This window comes from Xyrauchen texanus, chromosome 13 (genome assembly GCF_025860055.1).
Source record: "Xyrauchen texanus isolate HMW12.3.18 chromosome 13, RBS_HiC_50CHRs, whole genome shotgun sequence".
In the NCBI taxonomy this organism is placed as follows: domain Eukaryota; kingdom Metazoa; phylum Chordata; class Actinopteri; order Cypriniformes; family Catostomidae; genus Xyrauchen; species Xyrauchen texanus.
In genome coordinates, this window is record NC_068288.1 from 44,909,152 (window position 1) to 44,923,487 (window position 14,336).

At 39.3% G+C, this 14,336-nt stretch overlaps 1 pseudogene; it reads left to right on the forward strand.

Moving 5' to 3' along the window:
• LOC127653919 (replication termination factor 2-like) overlaps positions 1–13,778 on the forward strand; it is a 28,972-nt pseudogene extending 15,194 nt beyond the window's left edge.
• The last annotated feature ends 558 nt before the right edge of the window (positions 13,779–14,336 follow it).

Sequence of the window (14,336 nt, forward strand, 5' to 3'; positions counted from 1 at the left end):
GCTTGATTCAGGTGCATTCAGCAATATTCATGTTTATGTTCACTGCCACCTAGTGGCATAGATAAAGCATCAAGCACGTTCTCAGTAAATGGGGTATTTAGAGATAAAGCGATTCATATTCAAATGGTTATATGATCACAACATGGGGGCATACATGAATGTGCGCCTAGTATAGCTGGTAGAATAAAGCCATTTTTTCCTCCGCGTACCGTTACGTCTTGCGCACAGTTGAGCCCTGAGTCTTAAATAGTAAACTTCACTGACGCGTATCACAGTTGGTGAACTGAAGGTCAGATTATATATTATTAAACATATAATGGTTTTTAGATGTTTATAATGATTCATTATAATAGAAAAGATGCGATCGTGAATGCGCTTGCCGGATATGCGTGCCGCCATATTTTCATTGCAATGCAAGATGGGATTCTGAGTTTGGGAGAAGGCTCGAACTAACTGACTTGTTTGTATATTCTTTGTCTATGTCTCGTTTGGAAGGATGCCTCCTCCGGAGGTCGCATTTGTCGGACGCATACGTTATCGAGGCTGTCTCGTTTCATATTTTTATTTGTATTGGTAATACAAAAAAGGTAAAAACATTTGTAAATGTATGTGCATATACATTAAAGTCATTGACAGATAAAAAATAAGACGCGACCTCAGCCGTTGAAGCCAGAAAACATGGCCGCAGCGCTGCATCTAAATTGTGCACTCTGATGGTAACGGCTTTATACTTTTATTTAGTGATTGTTTTAAAGTTTGTAATATATATAAAAATAAAGATATTGTTATGTTGAAAAGACTATTTGAGCTGCTGGTTCATTATGACAACCGATTTTAAATGCAGATCACACCAGTTTGATCATACGCATCTGAGCCTAGCCTAACGTAATCACACCGGTTTGATCGTACATGCATAAGGGTTAAGACCGATATGACTGGAGTCTTCATCTCAAGTTTGTATGCATTATTTTTGACATTTAAAAAAAATACTCTACTAATAATATTTATTTGTTTTTAGAAATATTAAAAAAATGACTGCGTGCTCCTTTATTTAGGTGCTTTCTGCATTGGCGTAGTACCACGCCATGCGCATCAAAATTAAGTTATTGTCATTTTTTTCAGCGCAAGTTAGTGTTATTTGCCTACCGCAATTAGTGTTGTGCCAGCAGTAATCAGAATTTAGATTTTAAGAGGATGATTTGTTCATTTTCTAGTTATCAGGCAAGCAGCAATTCAGCAATTGTAATGATTTAAGCAATTGAAAGTGTATTTTTCATAAAGAATATGAAGCCTACATTTAGGACTATTAAGATGTATTTGCTTGCTGTAATTATTTTCAAGACACATTTGCACAAATACTGGCCTTATTCACATATGTGGAAAAGTTTCTCAATCTAACATTGGGTTTGCCTATAGAAGCACTTGCTTTTGTTTAGTATTTTGTGTGTTTTTTCAGCTGTAAAGTTGTTGAAAATGTAATTTAGGGTTGGATATACTTACACAGAAAAGGTTAGTAATCTATTTATCAAGCAAAAATAATTGTAATTCTCATATTATTTGCCTCTTGCAGCTATACTTTTGAAACAGTGAGGATTTTATTGTTTACGGATTGGCCCTATTCGCTTCCATTGTTAGTGCCTCACTGTAACAGATTTGTGCTTTTTTTAGAGCAAAGGAGGGATGAGTCGAAATACATTTTTTGTGATATTCAACATTACAAACCCAGAAATTTCCTTTAAGGATATTATAGGGAATGTTTTGGGGAATTTCAGACTGGTTAATTTATTATTCAAGTAAGTGTTTCAATGGCTTAAACTTAAACTCTTCACTTCACCTTGAAATCAAACACTTAGAAAGTATGTTATTGACTGTTTCATTGTGTGACAGGGCGGAGGGTGTGGCCGGGTTGTGATCATACACACCCGTATCCCTTATCAGGCTAATTAAGCCTCCGAGAGGGATAAAGGCCGACTGCGGAAGGTGGTGCGACGAGAGAGATCGTTTACGGTCAGCTGACCGTCATCTGTTTTTGTGTCTTTGGTTTCAGTTTTACATTAAACTATTATTTATACTGTCAGGCCGGTTCTCCGATACGCCGATAGCTTGGTCCTTGGCCACTCCTCCACCCTCTAACGAACGACAGCTGTGCCTCCCCGGGCGGATTGGAGGCAGTCCTCCAGCCCCTGGCGGACAGAATGCCCCACTGCGCTCTCGGGGAACAGAAGGGGTCTCCTCCGCCCCTGGCAGCGGCCCTGACTGCTCCAGGCAGTCGGTTAGGAGCCCCTTCTCCCTTCGCGGCTGCTCCATTGGGGTGGATGGTAGTAGCGAGAACTCTACTACGGCGTATCCCTCCTCCTTCCAGGGTTTCGGCACCAGTGTAACGCAGTTCATTGGAAAGGAGGAGGCGAGAACAGGCTTGACAGTATAAATAACAGTTTAATGTAAAACTGAAACCAAAGACACAAACACACATGACGGTCAGCTGACCATAAACGATCTCTCTCGTCGCACCACCTTGCGCAGTCTGCCTTTATCCCTCTCGGAGGCTTGATCAGCCTGATAAGGGACGGGGTGTGTAAAATCACGACCCGCCCTCCGCCCTGTCACACATAGTGTTTTCTTGATTTGTACGTACTTGTGTAAGACTGCCAAGAGAATACAACCTCCATTGTAGTTCTAAATAATTATTTTTAATGGTAATAATCTCTCTTCAGAATTGCTTGGCTTCGTAGTGAAAGATCATCTGTGCAATCTCTGACCTGTTGAAGTAATGGTCAGTTGGCAAACAGACTTTCTTTTAAATTCATTAAAGCACCTGCCAAGAGAATATAAGTAAATGGGTCAATGATGTGATGGACGTTTTGTGTCCATGTGGTTTAGTTACATTTAAAAGGGTTCAAATTTGAAAATAAATGTACAAATTACTTGCATACATTCTTTTATTGATGACCTAGTCTAAAAGTTTTGGTTTTAATACATTTTGAGTGAATATATGGGGGATGATGGCAAAAATGTCAATGTGGTGTAACCGTACAAACTTTGTACCAAATAATTAAACTTGCTTAAAATTGTGAAATTCTCAATAAAACACCATATCAACTAGTTTGGCATAATCTTATACATTAGATATATTTAATATTAAATAAAACGTAATGCTGGTAATAATTATTTTTTGGAGTTTCTTGTACTTGTGTACAGTTATTACTTTTGTATTGTTTTTTTATTAATGTAGTAATGATAAATAGTAATGCAACATGTGTAACACAGACACTGTAAAATAAAGTGTGACCAATTGCAATTCAAGTCTGGCTGTAATGTTAAAACATGAGACATAAATCTCAAACATTTCAAATTAGTAGTATTTCAGATTGTTGCGCTATTCTGTATTATGTTTGAAGTGATGTGTATGGCATCAGGAGAGTTAACCTGATGTTGTTTTCTACCCTCCCTCAAGTGCATTTAGACACAACCCAATAATCAATTACTTAAATTGTTCCTACCTTTTAGCTCAAGCCTTATCCACTCCTGTAAATGGGAAATGAGAATGTTTATTCACAAACGTTCTAGCGAATGCTTACTTCAGCATGAGCACTGTCTACCAAATGTTGTCGGGAGATGTATCCTGCTGCTGTGTGTTTACAGTCAGTGCATCTGCATTACTGAGAGAGGGAGAGAGACAGAGAAATTAGACTGGGTGTGTGCCGCTTGTTGCTGTTATGTGGTCATGCGCGTGCTGTCCTCGCTAAGCTGTGGGGATTGGCTGCTCGGTTACGCACCCCATAAGGGAGTGGGAGGAACCATAGGTGATAAAGGGGTTGGTCTAACCAGACCCATAATTTGCCCCTCTTTTTCTCCTCAACACTACTTCTTCCTCTATTACAAGAGAAGCATATTGCCATGAAGCAATTCATTTGTTTTCCACATTAACATCTAAGGCGGAACATCTGTAGAACAAGTTGTACAACCGATTGTTGGAGCAGAACTGGTTGGATGTGTGTTGTCAATCGACTCGTAAGGAATATATAACTCGCAAATAAAAAATGTTGTGTTTTGTATTAAGTGATTCAAAAATACATCAAAAAATGCATTGATGAACATGTTTTACATTTCTGAGTTCAAATTCATTTTTAATGTCATTTATATATTTATATATGGTAAAACTGTCTGGTGATATTTAAATTGTAATAATAATAAAAGTCTCATTAAAAGCTACAATTAAAATACTAAGTACAAGAAACTGTTTGTATAGGTAGTTTGGAATAAGCTTTTATTATTATTTTATAAAAAAAAACAAGCTGTCACATTTGTTTTATTCATATATTAGTTACATGTATTATTTAAAAAAATGTTGTGCACTAAATCAAAGTCAGGTGGTCTAACCAACATATTGTAGGTATAGTCATTTTGTTGTCAAGAGACAAAACTATAAAACAGGGAGGACCCCTTTAGAACTGTGACCGTCCATGACAAATATCCGATATTTAACTTTTTTTCTCCTCAATTTGGAATGCCCAATTCCCAATGCGCTGTAAGTCCTCGTGGTGGCGGAGGACGAATCTCAGTTGCCTCCGCGTCTGAGACCGTCAATCCGTGCATATTATCATGTGGCTTGTTGAGTTACCACGGAGACATAGCGCCACACGCCCCCACCGAGAGTGAGAACCACATTATAGTGACCACAAGAAGGTTACCCCAAGTGACTCTACCCTCCAATTGGCCTGTTTAAAGCTCGACTGCAGGGGATCGTGCGAGAGAGTGAGATCGTTTACGGAGGCTTGATAAGCCTAATACGGGACCGGGTGTGTAGGATCACGACCTGCCACAGAGACATGACTGGAGTCACTCAGCAAGTCCTGGATTCCAACTCGCGACTTCAGGGGTGCTAGTGAGCTTCTTTACTCTCGGAGCTACCCAGGCCCCCCAGATATTTGACATTTAAAAAAAAACACACATTTTGTTCTGGTCATATGGAATAACCATAGGAAACATTCTTGATATTCAGTAACTCGAATATATATATATATATATATATATATATATATATATATATATTTTTTTTTAAATGAATGATTAAGTTGTGTTCACACACTTTTATTCAAGGTGCAAAGAAAAGTACCTTTTACTTAATGGTTACACCTCTTGACATTTTTAAATTAGTAAAAAAAAATAAATTGGGGGGGGGTGGAAATTGTTTATGAATGCAAGAAATGTGAATGGGGACTAGGGCAGCAACTAACGATTATTTATTATTATTAATCTAGCTACAGCAACACGCATGAGGGACTGGCATCCTGCTCCAGAGGGTGCCTCAGTCGGGTGCAGTTTCAATCTCTTCCCCTTCACGCGACTCATAGACGTGGTGCTGACCGCACAGAGAAATGCCATTTTCGTTGTTTCTTTATGATGCACTTCCTTATTATTTGAACTTTAATAAAGGTTGCATTAAATATATAACAGCAGTTTATTTGCTTATTAGATGCTCTGACATGCAGGTTTTGCTTAAGTGAAATGCCAGATCCGACTCTGCTCTATTTCACGATGACAGCGCTTCTGTATTTCCTTATTATTTTCCATTATAATTCCATTATATTTTGTGATCTACATCACCTGAAGCTGTTTGGAAAGTTTGGAGTGCATCTGGACATGTGTTTTCTTCCTCTCTTCAGTCAGGCGCGAGCTGATGTGCTCCTCTCTCGTGTCATCATTAGAGTTTAATGTGATCTCGTGTTGCGTTAAATGAGATTAAACGACTAATCGACAAATACATTTTTTGTCGACGTTGTTGATAACGTCGACTAATCGTTTCAGCCCTAATGGGGACTCAAAGTTAAACCATGTTTCACAAACACAACCCCCTTCCACGGGTCGGACACAGAGATTGCTCTAGAAGAAAATCTTTATCGGTCACTCTGACGGACTGAGTTAAACTGTTTCCATCATGGCCTATTTTTATCCTTCATACTTGTTTTCATTTCATTAGTACTAGGCAAGGCATAACTGGATAAATAATATATATACATTGGTTGAGTCCTTGTTGCTGTGCCAGGTGCTCAGGATGCTCAAACAGGGCAATTAAAAAAAAAAATAACAAAAAAACACCAATGTTTTTACACAATATTTTAATGAGAGCACAGCGACTTCCGGCAACACGAGCGATGGCGACCGTTGGCGACTGGATGTGGGCGTGTCCAGCTACGCGACAAAGTTGAGAATGTTTAACTTGATGCAAATGAAGAGCGACTTTCGGGAGCGACAGCCAATATGAGAGAAGATGGTAGAGCTCACGTGATCCTAATATTTTAATAATAATATTAATTGTAAAGAAGTTTGGACTCCACTAGCGACCTAACCGCCCGCCACTGACAACATGCAGCGACAAAGTAACTGGCAGTGTGAACACAGCTTTTGTTGTAGTGCATACTTTTGTATCTGGGTCTGTTTACTTGGACTCATTGGTGCAACAATTTTTTCATTATTTTTTTATTTTTCTGGTGATATCTGGGATTTCTTGGTTCTGAATCCAATTCCACGATTCTGGTTTCTTAAAGGAATTGTTTCAAACTTTTGGCCGTGTGTGTGTGTGTGTGTGTGTATAATAGTGGTTAGTAAAATTGTAGTGGGTGGGCAAAAAAGTTAATGTCATACCCTGAACCAACCAAACTGTAACTCCTTTCGGTCCATCTGCGGTCTCATTGGCGCATTCATGAATTATGGTTCGATTACACTTCCTCGCGCTTGATCACCTAGTCAGTGATTACGCTGTTTGAAGTCTCTCAAGCCTTAAAAACACAAAAACAATTGTCCGTTCATTTAGAGTCGACATGTTGAAAGTAATGACAAAGAACCACTCTGACCGAATCAGTTACTAAAGTCGTTAGACTGTTTCACATCAATAGCTCGCACTGACCACATCGTATGTTGGTTGTTGCATGCAACCAGTGGATACATCATAGTAGAAAGTGTACAATTTTGATAAAACGTCATTTTCTATTAGGGCTTGAGGAAATATTAACAATATAGTTGTGACGATTTCACTGGCAGTATAAAATTAAGCATTTGTGTGCACTTTTTATGCCCACTAAGTTTCCTAAAGAATGTGCCGTTAGACCAAGTTGACGATCCTTCATGGCTGAAAAGTTCATCAGAATGGTGATATGATCAAATGTGATCATTAAACCGCCTCCGAGTGAATGAGTGTGCGCGCGGGGCTCATGATACACCGTTTTCAGTGCTTTCAGAGCAGTTCACGCACATTGTGAAAGCAAGCGCTGTCTGTCTAATATATTCGTGCAGTTTTAAACATTTGTAACTGTTACAAGTTATTATACAAACCTAAAAACACGGAGATGACAGTGTTTCACTGGCTTAGTAAAGAGCAACATTGTAAACCGTCAAATACATACTGTACTTTCAGCGTTCACAATGTATGTTAACCACAAACTGGTCCATAGAAATAAAGCGAAATAAACTCACAACACCTCCTGAGATGATCAGAGAATGCAGCATTCTCATAGATGACATTGTTCTTGCAAAACATTATGACGACTCTTTACATTCGCCTGTTCCACTCTCTGAACAAACAGTGAATCAGACACGAGCATTGGCGGCTTTTCTTTTATTCTGTTCTTAAAAATATAATAAAGGGTGTCTTTGTGTCTAACAGCATTTCTTGTTCACTCCGTGACATCTTACAGGTCGCCTGCCCGTTGCGGTGAGATTAGCAAGATTACCCGTGCGTGAAATACATTTGGATGAGGAGCTTGAGAACTGGATTCAGCCTCGTCGCATTTTGCATGTGGTGGGTGCCAGTTTCACAATGGCCACTGTTTATATAATATATTTGCTGACTTCCCAGAGCCATGGTTATGCCATGTCCCATTATTGTCGTTCATTGCCTGTTCGCACTCGGCATCTTTGTAAGATATCATCGCTATCCGATTACATCGTCCTGTTGCCCATCCCAATTATTGAATATAACAAAATCAATCTAGTTTTGCGCATGCAAAACTAGGGCAGTGGTGGCTCAGTGGTTGAGGCTCAGGGTTACTGACCAGAAGGTCGGGGGTTCAAGCCCCAGCACCACCAAGATGCCACTGTTGGGCCCTTGAGCAAGGCCCTTAACTCCAGGTTGCTCCGGGGGGATTGTCCCTGTAATAAGTGCACTGTAAGTCGCTTTGGATAAAGGCGTCTGCCAAATGCATACATGTAATGTAAATGTAAATGCATGCACACTGCGTAGGCCTACTTGAGGATGTTATGAAGAAGGGAGATGTTTAAAACTGTATTTCTCAATTTAATTTTTTTTTTATACATATATAGAAATGTAATTAACATTGCTTATTTCAAAAAGGTACTGGTAAAATGTTACCCACCATCACTGCATATAATTTGCCTACCCGTAATTTCCGGACTATTGAGCGCACCCGAATATAGGCTAAGCCGCACCCACTGATTTTTAAATAAAATATTATTTTGAACATAAATAAGTCGCACCTGTCTATAAGCCGCAGGTGCCTACCGGTACATTGAAACAAATGAACTTTACTCAGGCTTTAACGAAACACGGCGTGGCAGCGGGGGCGTGGTCAAGCGCCCGTCCGGGAGAGAAAAGCGGTAAGGGCGCTTACACCTGAGCTAAATTATGTCTAACACCGGTGTCTAATTTCAGTAAGCATGGGGGAGCGGCATAAAAAGGCAGCAGCCACAGAGCTGAGAGAGTGACACACGTCAGTCTAGTGTTGGCGCATAGAAGAATTGAGAAACTTTATAAAACTGATTGTAAACATTGCTGTGGCCATTAAAAGCCTTACCTGGAACGTCAAGTGCCCTGCTGAAAACTGTCACACTGGTGCTCATGTGACAGTTTTCCCAAGAAGGACACGTGAAGCAGGGCACTTGAAATTAGACACCGGTGTTAGACATAATTTAGTGCAGGTGTAAGCGCCCTTACAGCTTTTCTCTCCCGGACGGGCGCTTGACCACGCCCCCGCTGCCACACACGGCTTGTAATAAAACATTTGCAGTAAACAGTAGCCTACCAAGAAAGTCATTGGTCACTATCTTCCTCGTCCTGTGCACTGAAACCACTGAAGTCATCTCCTTCGGTGTCGGAGTTGAATAGCCTCAGATTTAGTTTTTTTGCACTGAGTCAATTCATCACGCTGCTGTTTCCAGCGTCTTATCATCGACTCATTAAGTCCAAGCTCCCGTGCAGCAGCCAGATCAATCGCCTTCAACTTGAAAGCAGCATCATATGCGTTTCTCCATGTCTTTGCCATGGTGAGGGTGACAAAATTAGGCTACTACCGTAATCAGAATGATGGGAAGTTTGAGCGCGCTCGATTTAATCTAAACAGTAAACAAAAAAAGTTGTTTTGACCTTAACCCGTTCGGCAATTTAATTGGTCTAATGAAAGCTTCACGCCGCCAAAAAACTGAGCACGTCACAGAATGTTTTTTTTATATATATATATATATATAACATTTGAAAGCGGGAAAAATCCATATATTAGCCGTGTCATTGTATAAGCCGCGAGGTTCAAAGCGTGGGAAAAAAGTTGCGGCTTATAGTCCGGAAATTACGGTACTCAGAATGCTTGATGTTCTCATCCGGCTCAAGTTCTTGTTGTTCTTGTGTTTTTGTTTTTACAGTGTGGTGATCCTTTCAAGGATGATGACACTGTGATGTTGAATGGATCTAAGGAGGAGGTGGAGAGGCTGCAGAAAGCCATGGAGGAGCGCCGATTGAAGGCAAAAACAGCAAAGGTGACGTCCTGATGATATAGAATAGATGTGATTGAAAGCACGAATGAACAAAAACCACAAGCGAAAGCAAATCAAATTATTTGTATCATTTTCCGAGAAGGCGGGAAATTCAACGAATATTTCCAGCTTGATCACACAGCGAAATCGGAAAGAGTAGACAGACTTTTCTTTCGGCAAAATCAGTATATGTTGACCGAAATTTCAAAACACTGCCCCCAGTGGCCAAAGCGGTAAGTGTTGTGCACATGGGCACATGTGAGCTCCATTTATGTCCAGGAGAGGTCGCCAAAGCTAGTAGTGAAGCAAGTGGTTTTCAGCTTTACAGGACGTAATACAATGAAGAGAAAAGCATATATTTATAGATTATATATCCAAACCCAAACCTTACCTTAACCATTAGTGGAGTAAAAAAGTAATGTTAGATGGAAAAGTGAAACCTCCGAATCATGCTCGTCATTGATTATTCTAACGTGGTTACTGCTTGGCTTCCACGCAGCTGATGCAACGCACTACCAATTGCGCAAATTGCATACAGTTTCTGATCCTAGGGTACCGAAACTATCGGAAACATCATGCCGAATTCACGTGTGTGATCGTGTTGAATTTTTCACCCAAAAATGAAACCTCTCTCATCATTTACTCACCCTCATGCCATCCTAGATGTGTATACAAATGAAGATTTATAGAAGAATATTTCTGTTCTGTAGGTCCATACAATGCAAGTGAATCGTGACCAAAACTTTGAAGCTCCAAAAAGCACATGAAGGCAGCATAATAGTGATCCATACAACTCCAGTGGTTAAATCCATGTCTTTAGAAGAGATGTGATAGGTGTGAAAGATATTTAAGTCCTTTTTTATTATAAATCTCACCCTTTGACCAGTAGGTGGGGATATGCATGAAGGGAATCGCCAAAAAACAAAAGAAGAATGTGAAAGTGGAGATTTATTGTAAATAAGCACGTAAATATTGATCTGTTTCTCACCCACACTTATCATATCTCTTCAGAAGACATTGATTTAACCACTGGAGTCGTATGTATTACTTTTATGCTGACTTTATGTGCTTTTTGGAGCTTCAAAGTTCTGGCACCATTCACTTGCATTGTATGGACCTACAGAGCTGAGATATTATTAATTTTTCAGTGAACTATCCCTTTAATGTTTAGACTAAATGAAAACGTTCATTTCTGTTTTATGTTGGTGAAGAGCATGTTTCAGTCTGAACCGTTTTTAAACGTACTTTATTTATAAGCATTGTTATCACAAATGTACAACATTTCTCCCGGCAGAAATCAAAGAAGGGCAAAGATTCAAAGGTCACCTCCAAGCCGCAGGATTCAACAGGTACTAGTGATGTCAAAAGTGCCAAAGTCAATGCTGAATTAAAAAGATGTAACGATACCATACTTTCAGCAGTACCAAGTACCGACACATTTGACTGACAGGTGGCTTTTTAAAAACGCTCACGTGTTTATTTTTGCATGTGCTGTCTGAACGGCACTCAGTCAAATGTGCTTCATGGTCAAAATGCCCATTTAAGTGAGGTAATAATATAAACACTTACTTTGTAGTAATAAAAGTAAACAAGTGGAACCGTAAATCATATACAAGTCAAAATATTGCCTCTGTGCATGTTGACTTCCAGTGTGTAAATGCAGCTTAATAGACCTGCCACTTTCTATTATGTTGTTAATATTTATGTAACAACTATGTTTTTTTATACGGAAAAAAAGACGGAGAAAAACACTCACTGCTCCTTAATTGTTCTGCTTTTTTTTTTTGTACTACATTCCTACTTTACTATATATTTGTATCTTTATTATTACGAGTTTACCTGAACGATTACATCATAAACTTGTGACAGTGTTTACATTATTGGCTACAGCATGCCATTTAGTAAATGTGTTTGTTTTCCCTCCGTCTTTTAAATGAAGGAAACTGTGAGATGAAAAACATCTCTGGGACTAAATCTACATCGCCGAATGGAGAGAGCAACAGTTTAAACGACAGTCAATCAGGTAATCCAGCATGCAGGGGCGCGAGAGGGGTTCTTGTGAACTTTAAACTTGACGTTTAAATTGAACCATTGAGTAAATGGTTGACATTTGTTAATGATGGCAGGTACCAAAATTGTATGTCATGGTATAAATCATTTTATGGTAATGGTATATGTCACAATATTAATTTACTTTAATATTACTTAAAATAATAATGTGGCAATGTCTATTTTTGTAGTTGATGCAGTGAATTAAATACTTACAATGACAAGTAAAAAAAAATTTCTTTTTATTTGTATCCTGATGGTTGCAAAGATAAGATAATTAATACAAAATTCATGAAAAGTGTGGCATCAATGCAAACACAGCTTCCCATTATGCAATCAAAAATCATTTTAAGATTTACATAATGTTTCATTTCAATTGTATAACACAATTTCATTAAAAATTCCTGGTGAAATGAACACTAGAGGCGCTACAACAACTGTGCGTTTTATTCACTTTCACACAAATAACTAATAAAACTGCAGATTATCAGTTCGTAAACATTTATTTTCATACTGTTACTCCCCCACTGCTATATTATGATCTTGAAACACGAATGCTTGTATTACAGATTCACCTGCATTTACACACTTATTCTGATGTGATTAGCTTCCGCTTCCGCTGTAGCTCACCTCATAGAGGCTTGAAAACCAGTCAAGCACGCAAGCTAACATGTGAGACAAGAGCTTCATAGAATCGAGATGAAATGATGTGGTTGCTTCAGAAAATGTGTTTTCATGACATCAGGCTGATAATATGTGTAAATAAAAAAAAATTGTCTGAAATATTTTTTGCGGATTTTCTCCCGTATTTGGAATTCCCAATGCGCTCTATGTCCTCATGTTGGTGACTCGCTTCAATCCGGGTGGCGGAGGACGAATCTCAGTTGCCTCCGCATCTTATCACACTTGTTGAGTGCGTTACCATGGAAACATAGCGCGTGTGGAGGCTTCACGCTATTCTCCGCAGCATCCATGCACAACTCACCACGAGCCCCACCGAGAGCGAGAACCACGTTATAGCGACCACGAGGAGGTTACCCCATGTGACTCTACCCTCCCTAGCAACCAGGCCAGTTTGGTTGCTTAGGAGACCTAATCTCAGCACGGCCTGGATTTGAACTTGCTACTCTAGGGGTGATAGTCAGCGTCTTTAATCATTAAGCTACAAAGGCCCCTAAAACTAGTATTTTAAAACTGACAGTCCCCACTCTAAATTCTGATTGGATGAGTAACATTCATGAGTAAAGCAGTTCTGCAAAGAAGAATGGGCCAAAATTCCCCCACAGTGTTGTGAAAGACTTATCTCCAGTTATCAGAAGCGTTTGGTTGCAGTTGTTGCTGCTAAAGGTGGCACAACCAGCTATGAAGTTTAAAGGGGTAGTTAATTTTTCACATGGGTGATGTTGATGTTGGATAACTTTTTTGCTTCAATAAAAAAAAAAAATATATATATAAAGTTGCAGCATAAATGTGACCCTGACGTAGCAGACAGTGTAAATCATTTGTTTTCATTTATTGAATTTGAAAAGAAAGGGAGCACAAACTTCAGAGATGAGTATGAGCAAAATAACAAGCAAAAGACTAATTAAATTCCCATATAAACCAAAATACAAAGAAACTTCCCCAACTTATTACAAAAATAGGGAAATATATTGACAACCACAAGAGTGTAACCTCAGCAGGTCAGTATAGAAACACCTATATGTTCAGTAATACAATTCAGAATATTCCTTTTTAATCATCCAAAATGTGCCCTGTTCTTTATGTTCTGCTCAGCACCCGGTCCGTCACCCTCCGGTGAGAGCTCGAAGACCCTCGCGGGACCCTTGACCGGCAGCAAGCGATCGGTCCAAGACATGCAGGACAAATCTGAGACCTACAAATCGCTCTGCACCTCTCACAGCTCTGCCAAACGCACCAAAGACCAGATCTCCAACTGGGTCACTCACACGCCCTACCACTTTTGAGTGCACTCTCTAGTGGTCAGGCTTTGGATAAGCAGCGAATTACACCCCACTGTCTGGTGGATCGATACATTGCCTCCTGTTTTAATTTGATTTGACCCTAAAATCACCTGTTGACCGTGTGGTTATATTCCAGTTATGGACATCTTATCGATAGAGCTTTCCTTGCATGCTAAACTCTTCATAGGCCTGAACAGTTTATGCAAACCTGTTAAGTGTTCATTTGTTTTTGTAATAAATCATTTTTGGATATTCTGACTCTGTATTTGTTTATCAGTAGTACAAGTGTTTTGCAGCAATATCTCGTTTATGTTGTGTTGCTGGTTTAATTCAGTTTAAGGCGGTTAAAGCAAAAATGCATCACAGGTGTTATTTAGGAGCAATAATACATGTTTGGAAGTCATTATGCACAATTTCGGAATGTGTTGCTTCATTTAAACATGTCACCAGATGGTGGCAGTAGAGGTCTACAGTTAAGCTCTGCACCATTAACACATCATTTCATCTTTACTTTTGCGTTAACCTCAATATTATATTTGATGTACAACAGACCATTTACAT